Genomic DNA, 13,454 nt, shown 5'->3' with positions numbered 1-13,454 from the left:
TCCCAGAAGAGTTGAAGCTGTTGTAGCTGCAAAGGGTGGGCCGACATATTAAACCCTATGGATTAAGAATGGGATCTCACTCAAGTTCATATGCATGTGAAGACAGATGAACGAATACTTTTGAAAATATAGTGCACATATATATATATATATATATATATATATATATATATATATATATATATAAAATTATTTATCATTCATTACATTTATAAACATGTTATTTTTACTTTTAAAATCAAAATATCCCTTTTTGTTGCATCCACAAATGCAAGTTTATGCTGTCCACTGTGTCCAGAAACACTGCTAACTTCCCTGGGCTTGTGGAAATCTGTGTTGTGGTCTAATGAGTCAACTTTTAGATGAAAATAATGGATGTCATGTTCTCTACACTCTCACAAAAAAGGTACTAAACTGTCACGGGGCAGTCCCCCTACTGTCACTGGGGTGGTACCCTCAAGGGTCCATCTCAATCTCAGTACCTTTAATCAGGGAACATAACTGTACCATAATCTATTACAATGATATTTTCTAAGTTGTACTGACTCCACACACCCCGTCTCGTCTCCAGGCTTTTTATTTTATCCATCTGTTTTAAAACATTAGGCTATGAAAAGGTATAAATATGCACTCTCTCACCTGGGAAAAACTAATATAAGGTACATAAATGGACCTTAAAACCACTGTTGTACCATTGAGGGTACATTTACATTGATTGTACCTTGATGAATGAAAACTATACCTGCAAGGTATACAAGGTATTAGTGCATATAGCATGGGTCACTAGCACATCTTTAAAGGCACCATTAACCACACATACTGGAGCAACATAAATCCTAAATTGCTACAGACGTTTTATATTAAGGTTCCATGAATTCAATTATATTCGATTCTTTGAAACTTTTAAAAAGTTCCTCAAACTCACAAATTCCTTTTTCAAACAATGCACATGTACAAACACATGCACTGCGCTTGTTCACAAGCATCCGTGTCCACAGCTGCTTGCTTCTCACTGTATATAAAAGTTTGATCAATGTCTGCTTTGCAGTGCTGACCGTGTATTTGTTTCCAGCTTTGCATTGATTCATCACTTCAAGCCAACCAATGCTCAGTTTCTGCTTCAATCAGAAATCAGAAATCTTAGACACATGGCTAACTGGGCACAGTGTTATATGTTTAATAACACATTGCCAGTTTGCTTAGAAGTAGTTATAACAAAAGCAGCGGGAATACTGGAGATATTAGGGACAGTGCACACATGTAAAACACGCACAAGCTCGCAGCGAGATTCACCTGCTGGGGGACCCTAAATCATACACTGTCATTCCACTTTGAGCCTCCCCTAACTCTTCCTCCAATTAGGGCGCTGGGGCATGCATCACAGCCGCTCTAATATGCATGAGCGTAATGAAAACAGTAGCGGGGCCAAGTTCGATTTCACACTTTATCATAATTTCTTTGGCTATCATTTAGATGATGGATTAAAGAAAACACCCACAGTGCATAATGGGACAAAAGGAGAGCTGCTTTAAGAACTCCTACTGGTAGTCGGACCCAAAGACCATGTGTTTTTTGTGCGTGGTGTGTTGGATTATCTCATTTTGGGGACATTTTTTAATCAGCATGAGCCTAAACAAACGGGGACCACAGCATCTATAAATCTGAATGCAGTACATGGAATTTGGTTCCTTCCGTTTGTTAGCGAGTTTCAAGTTTCGCGTCCGCAGGCGCAGGGATGATTACTGCGCAAAACAGTCCTTTGGTGGCCCAATTCCTGCTTCCTCGCTGCAAATTCCTGACTCTCCACCTCCCCCCCCCCCCCCCCCCCCCTCCACAAAAAAAGAACGACTGGTCCTCACCTTGAAAATGAGCCATCCATCTTTGATTTATTGCGTCGGAGCGGAGAGTTTCCATCTTCGCCCCCCGAGTTGTCACTGCTGTTCTATAATTGGCCCGAGCCGTGTGACCGACCTAGCCAGCGTTTTTTGGGCCGCCATGTTTGGGAATTTTTTCCTCTGTTTGCGCCTCGCCTTGACGTGGTATCAGAGGCGAAAAGGGGGGGAGAAAAAAGTAGGACGCCATTCGCCTCGTCATTAATTGTCCTATCCTTTCTGGAGCCCAGTGGCAGATGAGGGAGGGAGGAGCAAAAAGAGAGCATAATGAACGAGAGCCTGGGCCGAAAGAGAAGTTACCCAGTTGCCTCTTCCTCCAAGGATAGCTCAGGTACAGGATTTCACATTGAGAGAGGTGAGTGAATGGGGATGGTGGGGAAATGATGCTAACGTTGTGCTCTTGAGAATACCACAATGTTCCTGCCATTACTGGCCTCAAAGTGTCACTTGACCGTGTGACGCTCCTTTTGTCCTCCCTACCTCATTGTGTCACGTACTCAGCTGCTCAGTAAGGATGTTCTAGGAGTTGCTACCATCCAGCTGATCCTAGCAGGCCTAACCAGAAATCTATTAGCCATGCAGTCAGAATGGAACACAAGTTTTTAGTCTAGTCAGGCTAGTTAAGCTAAGCAGCTTTAAAAGTACCTTTAGCACTCAGTTTTAAAGAGATGGAGAGTAATAGTGAAAACCATTTAGGATATATCCTCGTGCTAAGTAATGGAGAAGAGACAATAATACCCACCCAGAGAGAGCGAGGCTATGGCATCTCTCGACAATAGGGCCAAAGCTATACTTAGGCATCAATTCACCATATTCACAATCTATCTTGGTGCCACTATGGTGGTCTTCTTGTCCAAATATAATTTGAATTGCTGTGGTTGGGCTTTCGTGGGAAGGATAACCATCTCACGTGAATAACTCTTACATTCTGGGATGATCTCCTGTATGTTTGTGAGACCCCTCTCCACTATAAGACAGGAAAATTGGTGAATACTTGAACCCTGCTACATAACATTGACATAAGCATGCCATAAACACGTCATGGGAGATGTCATAAGCTGTTGCAATTTATATTGTTAGTAGTACTTCCATAAAGTTTAACAGTAGCACCCTCTGTTGTGGTAGAGGTCATGTTTGATGCCATGACAATTTATGTCATATGCTCATTTTTGTTAACTGTACTCTGTAATGGCATCAAACATTCTGGTGTATGTCATGGTGGCATGGCTCTATTATGTTACTGGACATAATATCTTTACTAGAAAAAACAGCATAGCAACAAGCAAAACCAATATGTAGTGTTTTGGATGCTAGTATGCTATGAGCCTGCTAGGTGACCAGCTAATCGAGCACCATAAAAGCATACACCAGTATAGACCACCTTAGACCAGCATGGACTTCATGCTGGTCAGTGCTTGTGTTCCAGCAGGGCTGTTATGACAACTCATGACAGCTTATTGCTGCTGTCGGAAGAAAACCTTGTATCTCCATTTTTGACGTTTTTCAGTTTTTGACACAATTTGAAAGTACATGTTGTCCTTTACATAGTATGTAAATGATTATATCATAGTACAATCATTACAAATGGACTAAAAGAAATGGCCTAGAAGTTGCATTGACTTATATTAAGAGTAAAGTATGTTTTTTCCTTCTCCTGTGAAAAGTTAACATTTTGGAGATTGAGGTTTTCTTCCGACAACAGTGATACAACATCTGCCATGGCGTGTTTATAGCATGGTTATGTCAGTCTTATGCAAAGTGTAAGGGATTTGAACAAGATACAATCCAGCACTTCCAAGCAGCTTGGAAGCAGACTTTGAAGCTAATCTTGTGCTTCCAAAAACAAATCTTATTTTCACACTTTAGTCAGGGTCAACATTTAAATGACAGAGCTGAGGTTATTAGTGGACTACCACTAGGGGGCATGGGATCGGTCCTGTCTTTTTGAGTGAAGCTTGACAGCAGATCCAAGTTTTTCTCAGTCACCTGGCTGGCACCCAAGCTATCTTTGTATAACTAGTTTAGACTGCATACAGCCACTAGAAGCAGTAGCAAGGCTGATAAAGTGAAGGAAGCGCTTGTGTCACTGAAGTGTGTGCGTGGAACTAGATATATACTAGCCCGTGGACTACCTGAGGCTCAGCGCTCTTTTCCGCGAACTTTCTCTCACTGCTAGCAGCCTCTGGAACTTTCCAAGCCATCCTTCTTCCTCTGAAGTGGTTACCATGGCAACCCGGGGAGGCTGAACTTTCCCTCTCCTCCCCACTTTCAGAAACAAAGTTAAATTAAAACGAATCCCTCTCGGGTTTTAGTGGGAAGGGGTGGGAAGAGGATTTAGCTACAGGTATAGCAATATCTCACCTAAACAAGTGCCCTTAAGCAAACAGCTAAATGAAGAAACTGTGCATGAATTAACGACTTTGTTGGGGGTTTTTTTCCCTTTTTTTCTTCACAAAGGCTCACATCATGCCGGGAGCGAGGTGTGCCGTGACATAAATCTTGCCAAAAAGCAGGCAAGAGTGCTGCCGTGGCTTGGAACCGAAAAAAAGACATAACACGACCTGCACGACCGAGCCTTCTCTCGGTCCATGGGAGGCTAATGGAAATTTCACCACATATGCACTTATCCTCATTCAGTCTTCTTTCTTCTCTCCCCCACTCACTGCCATGTGGGCGTTTCTGTCTCCTTCCTACTTTTCCGCCGCCTTTAGTGAGAATCCGAGCCGCTCGAGAACAACGGTGGCACAAATCAACATCTCCAGTGCCAGCAGATGTACGCAGTGTCAAAAAATTCCCTCCCTCCTCACCCTGTTACCCAGAGAGCTGCCGTGTCAAAGACACACATGCGATTTCACCTCGCCACCAGCTGCCTGCAATTACACCGGACCCAGGACTCCAGCAGTTCTTTTGGGCAGGGGGGGAGGTTTGTTGCAAAGCAATGTGAAGCTTGAAAGGTGCAGGTCGCACTAAGAAAATGAGAAATAGAGAACTTTAGCTTTGTTGAGTTCAGTCTACAGGACTCAAGAGCTCTAAGTGTGGCTATGTGGTTAACTCAAGCTCATTGTCTGTAGGTTCCATGTCTGCAGGTTCCTTTAACATGAATCGTTTGTCAACATTAGAATAAATTATGAAGTAGAACAAATTATGGGATCTTCCCTTGTAATAGCTAAGTGCATAGATAAATGCTTATAAACACTTTATAAACACTGTAATGGCAAATCTAAACAGAGGCAGGGCTGTTTGCCACCTGACAACTCAATTATTTTGAATGGATTGGATCAGTTTAATTACATATATATATATATGTACATTGAAATATTCAAAAATGACCAGTTAAGTACATTTTTTGAGACATCACATACATTACAAACATGTTAATGTGAGAAAATATATATACACATATATTTCTTTCATGCGGAAAACATATGGGTTTATTCAGCGATGCTTAGTGTAAACTTATATGATAATACTTGCATTAAAAAACGTTCATCCCCAGCATTTATGTCGCCACATGTTTAGTTGTGTAATGTTTGGCACCCTTGAATCTGCATTATTGGACTTTCTGTCAATTGTTTTGATGCCAAACAATGATGATAACATGGATTTTTGCCACTCCCAGCATGGAACTGTTATTACAAATAATAGTTCGTTTCTCCTTTTCTGTTTAATACAAACATGTTTATAATCTGCACTTTCCACAGAATTACTCCGCTTGTTTCAATGAGCTACCAACGAGGAATATTTAATATCGACCATGCTTTTTTTGTTGCATGTGATAAGATGGACTTCTTAGGGTTAAACTTCAATGGTTGCCATTCTTGAGGCATCTCAAACCACATGCAACCAAACATGGATTACTGACACGCCGGCTTGGCTCCTCACCACAATGCTCACTTATGTCCATCCACTCAGATTCACGAGATAAAAAGCTTAAGAAGATTCCATGCAAGAGAGTAAGAATGGAGGAAAACATGAAGTTAAAGAGAAATTTGTCCACATTAAATGTTTAAACAAAGTCATTCAGAGTGGTTTGGTGTGAAATTCTCTGTTCTAGAGGAACTCACAGTCAGAAGTGTTCACAGTGGTGGTAATAGAAACCAGACGTCTGAAACCTTTAATGCTGTGTTTACATGTTGGTGTGGAAAAATATAACAGCATTCCGTGCCATGCAGCAGAATTGGCCACCGACAGCGGCATGAAGCCATGAAAATTTTGCCGAGGTGATAGCATTACTGGCATTTCTGCCTGTGTGCAGGATCATGGTGTTAGCCACTACTGTATCTTTAAACAAGCTGCTTCTAATAATGTGTTTTTATCAAAGTTCAGGGGTTTGTGAATAATTATGGCTGGATATCTATGAATATTCAGTACCTGTGTTTCTAAAAACATCAACATTCAGTTTATTCCATTGCCACAATCGATGACAAAGTTGGGAAAATTAAATTCCTGCCAGGAACTGCTGTGGAGTTTTCCATCCATTGGCTGTGTTCACATGCAAATATTTTTGCCAATCCAATTAATTACATTCTGATTACAAATTGAGGCTGATGCATTTATATGCTCTCCTCAACAATCTGATGGAAAATCTCTGTTTACATGATCATTACAAGTAATCTGATTCAAAATGACATGCATGCGTAGAGAACTGCTTAGTGTAGATGTTACCATGACAACAAGTCCAGTCAGAGTGAGATGAGCAGCAGTGAGCAGTGCTTGTGTATTAATTGCTATAAAATTATGTCAGACTCAGAACAATCTGTCACATTAAAGAAGGCCGAGAGGAAAACGTCGTGCTCTGAGACACATAAGCTGGACATCCACTGTCTTTTAAAGATCAGAGCAAAAACTTTTGCTATAAACGGGAAAGAACATGCACAGCCTATACTTACACTTTCCAATTGGGAATATGATTTACACAGGCATTTACACAGCAGACACTGTTTTCCCACAGCTTTAAGATAGAATTTATTTATATATATATTCATAGTGGAGGGATACCTGCAGGCAAAAAGTAGACCCCAAAGAAAATCTTTTTAGATTCACTACTATTTTACTATCATTAACGATTCCAAGTTCATGAATAGTAAATAAAATCTAAATCAAATTTTGTGCTGTAGACATGGTGACCCCTGGTTCCTATCACCACCACTGTAAAGAAACCGGAGTCTCTACAATGAACCATTTCACACCAAACCACCATGAATGTCACTGTTTACATCTCACTGAATAAATTATGCAGAAATTTTGTCCAAAAATACCCTTTTAGGCAAACGAAACTGATTACTCATTTACAGTAAGACGAATTGCATGCACTGCAGTCTTAAAGGGGAATTCCACCTTTCTTCAAATGTTCTGTATAATTCAGTGGTTGAGACCTAAGCAAAATAATTCAGAATGGTTTGATGTGAAAGGGTTCCTTTACAGAGAAATTTGCCCAGCCAGATGTCTTTACAATGGTGGATGATGGGAACCAGAGGTCGCCACATCCACAACACAAACAAAGCCATTTTATTTACGATGATGGTAAAATAGCAAAAAATCTGAAATAAATAATTCTTTGGGGACTTTATGCCTTAGAACACCACACCCTTTATGTATCCGTCCACCATGAATTGATTAAAATAAGTGGATTAAATTATGTTTCAGACAAAAATTTCACCACAAAAAACACAATGTATATGAAGAATCATATTCATAACCATTTCATGTAACAGCTTTCTGTGAGGGAGCTTTTAGAGGCAAACCTCTCAGATATCTGGCTCCCATCACCTCCCATCTGAGCCAGTTTTCACACCAAACCACTCTGAATGACTTTGTTTACCTCTTAACCATTCAGATATGTAGATATTTAGAAAAATTGGTTCCCCTTTAACATGCGGATCAGTCCTGAAGTTGCCTGTCCGCATCAGGCTGTGCGACAGTAGCAGCAGGCAGAGCTTTGGAAGTGTGTACTTGTCAAAATGGAGAGGCGAACCGCACTACTGCATTCTCCACTCTCCTCAAACTCCTGAGTGAGTGTCCCGTGACAGGCGGTCCGCATATGGCATTAGCACTTTGGATTAATTTACACCCTCCCACATGGCAAAGGTAGACTCGAGGTTATTTTTGAACAGAGAAGAGAAAAAAAGGTGCTGGCATGGGCGTTATGTTTTTATCCAGGCCATCTGAATGAGTTAATTATCAAACAAGATGGCGTGTGATATTTCATGGGTGCACTCCGGGCACACGCAACAGTTTGGATTTGAGAAATATGCCAAATGTGATTATGTGATTCTTTTTTTTTTTCAAGTTTGGAAAGATATGAATGTCGCAGCGTAAAAAGTGAGTAATGCACATGAGACAAGGGAACAGCACCTTTAGAACAGCCCACACTGTGCATACAAAAACACTAATGTCAATAGAATTAAAGCCAGAAGAAATCTGTTGTGTACCGTAGTCGCTACTCTAGCTTATTGCTTCAAAGTTGTGGAGGGAAAAAAATTGAACATTTCAGAAAGCAGTCAAGTGCACTTAATAGTGCTGGTGAAGATTGCTTTCATGATATGAAAAACAATGGAACATGAATTACCCAAGAATTGGTACGTGCAAATTAGACAGAGGAAGAGATTCTCGCCCACAAACGCTACACAGAATTGAGCGCACCTTCAGAAGTATGTCGGATAAGGCCAGAGAAGGTGTAAGAAAAAGGTTTGTTTTGCTCTATGGAAACACGGACCCAAACTCAAGGTAATTATTGAAGTACGGAAAGTTCCTCACCTGTCGCCCGGCCCTGATTCCGACATGCTCACTAGCCGTCACCGAGGCCGCCAGCAATCATTGCCGTCTACAATTACCAGCACCTGCAATTACTGCCACCTTGCCCGCTGTCATGGACTCGGCGACGCACTGATTAACGGAGCCGGGGGCGGGAGGGGAACATTCTTGGGGGTGGCTCTAACGTGGCTGGTTGCAGAGCATGGGCACTGCTTGTCAAGCACGTCAGGACCCCTTGCAAGAACTCGGCAATTATGGCTTAGTCGAGTGGCCCGCGTTAAAGCTCATTGGTATGGCTGACGACACGCAGCGGCCGGGATAGTTAGAGTGAACTCGTCTGTGAAGGAAAGGTTGGACTGAACTGAATGATGGTAAAGATTGAGGAAACTCAGCGAAAAGGTAATGTTAACATCTTCATGAAAGTTAGGTCAAAGTTCCAGTTGTAGCCAGTCAAATGCATATAGATTACGTAGGTTGTGTCTGGTGCAGTATGATGTACTGTTGTCCGTAGGAATGGGCAAAAAAATCTTTTCACCAGTTGGGTGGATAAACACCAGCATGCAACCACATCTTTTCATCTTTTCTAACTGCTGCCAATGCACAGTCTATGGATGGGCAGTTATGTTCCCCCCAAAGAAATCTGATTGGCCACAAGTCTTTTAACTTTATTTCTGCATCAACATAAATGATTTTCAAACTCAGTAGCTGACAAGAAGTACAGCATTTAGCTTAAATAGCCTACAATTTCTCACTCAATTACAGAAACTACATTTTAAAATATTGATTTAGTCATCAGCAGGCAGGCTTGGTGGATCCCAAAGGGAGAAATCTTTCAATTGTGATTTCGGTTTTCAGGACAAACGGGGAAAATTGTGGCTATATGTTGGTTGTTACACAAACACGTTATCACATGATATTTAGCGTTAGCCATCATGTATTGACAAAGCCTAAAATGAAAACTCTTTGCCTACAAAATATTTCAGTTGGGTTATGTTATGGCTGCTAACAGAATGTATTTTTTCTGTGTCTTCAAGGCTGCTGCTGACTCAAAAAATCTCAAATACGTCTCAAAAACATCTGAAAAGTCTCAAGTCAAGTAAAGTCAAGTCAGGTCAAGAGGCTTTTATTGTCATTCCATCTATGTATAAGTACACAGTGGAGTGAAATTACATTCCTCCAGGAACATCACGGTGCAACAAGGAATAAGAAGTACAAAGTGTGAACGTGTAGACATCGTGCGCAAACAAAAAATTAAGCTAGAAACAATAAATATGATGAATTAAACAGACTTTAGACACAGTAAACAGACAGGACAGTGCAGCACCGACACAGCACTTATTTCTGGACATGAGGTAGTGGAATACGGTGTAGGGATATTAATATGCTGTGACCTGTGAGTAACACAGCAGTTACAGCAGAGGTAGTAAAACTTGAGTACACAGAAGTCAAAAGAAGTCTAAAAAAAAAACTGGTCCTCAGCAGTTTGAGAAACACTTGAGCTTTCAGCTTCTCCAGTTTTAAACTGGTTTGGTACACCAGACTCTATGGTAACCCTATGAATTCAAGCTGGGTGTGTTTAGGTACCTAATGTTGAACAGGGTTAAAAATTTTAGAAAAATGGTCACCTCATGTGAAGGCATTAGTTTTAGCAGAAAATTCAAATTTTATTTAAGGAAAAAAACACAGGTGTCCTTTTACTCTTATGGGATGTCCAGTACCCCTTAAGCCCCCACTAAATTTGAACCCTGCCCCCTCACTGAAGCTGGTATTTGATTGGTTATTAATTTGTCAAGTTGGGTGTCTTTCATCTGCTTTTTTTAGGAAGCTTTCAGGTTGTTGTATTCTACTGCCACTTCCTCATTCTGGTTCTCCACACACATTTAACATCAAAATACAAAACCTGTGCAACACGGCCTGCAAAGCAGGACAAACGGCGATAACACAGCCAGAATAAAATAACACTCACTGCAAGCAGGCTAAGCCCTGCAACTAGCTTACTAATTTAATTGTAATTTAGTTGCTGTATCACATCTAAAATATGGCCAGTAAATATCCTAGCTCTGTGTTTAAGGCTTTTTCAGCCATGGCACTTCAGTGCAGCCAGAACAAAAAAGGAAGTAGGTAGTGAGTTTTTAAATGTTAATTATTACATATTGTTTCTTGAGGGAAATGTTATTTAGAAATGCCATTTATCACAAATACTATATCCTTAAATACCTTTCTTAAAATTTTTTTTTTCTGTACTACTTTTTCTTAAATGAGTCTCATATTCATATTACAACCATTCCCCCTCTGTGGATTCCATGTCCTACTTGAGCCCCCTGTCAAAAACCAGTCTGGACACCGCTGTGGACAAGTCAACACACCAACTGATACATCAGCTAACAGACGTCCATATTGGCTAGCGTAGCGCTGCTACACTAGGGGGACGGTTGCTTGCAGGGATGGGTGGGGATGGGGGGGTTGTTTGGGCATGGAGAGCAGAGGGGGGGCTATTCTACCCACCCAGAAAGAACAAGGCCAATATGTTCTTTTGGTCTCCTGGCCACAGACAGATGGATGGCTATGGTATTGCTGGGGCTAAACTTACAATATTCAGCTGATAAGGCCAACGCTCAGATGGTTGTCCATTCAGAAGCTCGTTTTATTAGTTTATAGGCTAAATGTTGCAGTAAAACCATTTTGTCTTTGCTACATTAGTCTCATAATTCCAGGGTCAGATCTAAAAAACCAGGCATCTGTCATTAACTATGTCTTAGCCGACTGACTTTGTTTAGGTTGAGACATGCTTATCTTAAGGTAGCACATGTTGGGTAAGATGACTATGTACATCTGATTTTCCACCTATTTATTACTTTAAACTAAATGTGGGGCCTGCAAAGTGTTGCTACATTCAGTATCTGCAGAACTCCAGTGGTGTCTCGTGCTTTGTCATCATAACCACCATGATGCTCCATATCCGAACTGCACGATTTCTTGAACCTGAAGCAATGTCTCTTCTTCCCTCAGGTAGATTTATAAAAACGACTGGCAGCACTGCTTTTATTACCACTAAACATCCAAGTTTGAGCTCATATGTCTGTTATGATGTGAATTTTTTTTTATATTTTGAGTGAGTTGCCCCAAACAAATTCAGTCAAAGCATAATCCAACACAACTTGCCATCACCACAGTTGTCCCCGTTTAACCCCCCCCACCACCACCACCACCACCACCTCATTCACTGTCATACCAGCTCTTGTTTTGTCTCAGGAGGTGAAAAGTGATGGAGAAGTCAGGGCTTCGAACTGGAGGGAAATGAGATTTGTGTTATTAGCACCACATGCACAAGCACCCCTCCACAAGGCCCGCTTTCCTCAACTCAGGAAACTAATCTCCTCAACACGCTGTTAATGGCATGCCAGGAAGGTGTGAAAAGAAAAAAAGAAGAAAGAAGGGTGGGGAAGGGGGGAGAAAACGAAGGTGTCTGCTGCTACGTGCATAATCACACCTCCCCACGCGAACGTTGTCACACTCTCGCATTCCTCACCTCCAATTAGCGGGGAGAGGGTCCTAAATATAGCGGCCCCAGCTCTCTCCCAATCAGGTCGGACTGCATGGTGAGAGACTTGAGTGTGAAGTAGCTTGATTAGTTGAGAACGATTGTATGGACCACCCCAGAAAAGGTTAGCAAGTTAGTTGGCCAGGATTTGTCTGCACCTGCGGCCAAGCTGATTGATCCCTTCCCTGGTTAACTGTGTGCATCAATCAATGGAGGCTTTTGAGCGCTCTGCATTGCAAACCATCGACATGATTATCAATTGTACTATTGATTAAGGCTGAGTTTGAGGGCCGGCGGTGATGGCTGAATAGCAGCATCTCTGACCAGAACCCCTGGGGCATCACCCAGATCCCCATTAAGACCAAGAACATCTCGCAAGCCTTTGTTTGCTTTGATGCTATTGGACGGGCACGGCACATATCCATGGCGACAGGGCTGCCCTTTCTAGCAATGGTGACCGCTTGACCCTGCAGGTGGCTGTTGTTCACTTTAGCTTTGAAAGCTTGATGGCTTTGTGTTGGATCTCCCATCGACTCAGAAGCAGGAAGGTACCAAACATTCATCTCCATCTAAAACCATCTCCATGAGACTGTTGCCACAGGCAGCTCCATTCATCAAAGCCCACATCCATCCCGAGCCCAATCAAAACATCGGATCACAATTAAACAACATCTGCCTTTCTTGCAAGTGAAACCACAGACCTTCTGCAAGCACACCCATGTAATTAAATGGTGGACTATGCTGGCCCATCCCACAAGCTTGCTGACTGCTTGTCTCAGCTTAGAGTGGCTAAGGCAGAGGCCCCTGAAGGTGTGAATGTCCTTACCTTTCAAACTCACCAAGCACAAGGTAAATTCAGGTGGCACCTTGCTGGAACTGGTGCTATGTGAAAACCCAAGGGTGGAGATCATCATAGGAAACAAAACAGGATTAGTTCTAGCAGTCTGTAGCAAACCCAAGAAACAATGCACTAAGTAGGTCTGGGATTATGCAACACCATGATTTGCAACACTGTATAAAAGAATCTTACACAACATATAAGAAGATGTCAACAGAAGATCCATGTGTCACCAACTCGAGGCCTAAGACTGACAGTGATACACTGCAAGTTTAAAGGTTCAGCATTGATCTAATGGATCTAATGGCATTCCTCCATACCTCACAACTGTTGGCAAGGACTTCGCAATGAGCCCCAGCACCTTCCTCCTCTTATAGATGGGGTAATATAGTGGCAATCAAAGAACTGCTGGTTGAAATCCCAGCAGGGG

This window comes from Pygocentrus nattereri, chromosome 6 (assembly GCF_015220715.1).
Source record: "Pygocentrus nattereri isolate fPygNat1 chromosome 6, fPygNat1.pri, whole genome shotgun sequence".
NCBI classification, from domain to species: domain Eukaryota; kingdom Metazoa; phylum Chordata; class Actinopteri; order Characiformes; family Serrasalmidae; genus Pygocentrus; species Pygocentrus nattereri.
This window is presented reverse-complemented; position numbering follows the sequence as displayed.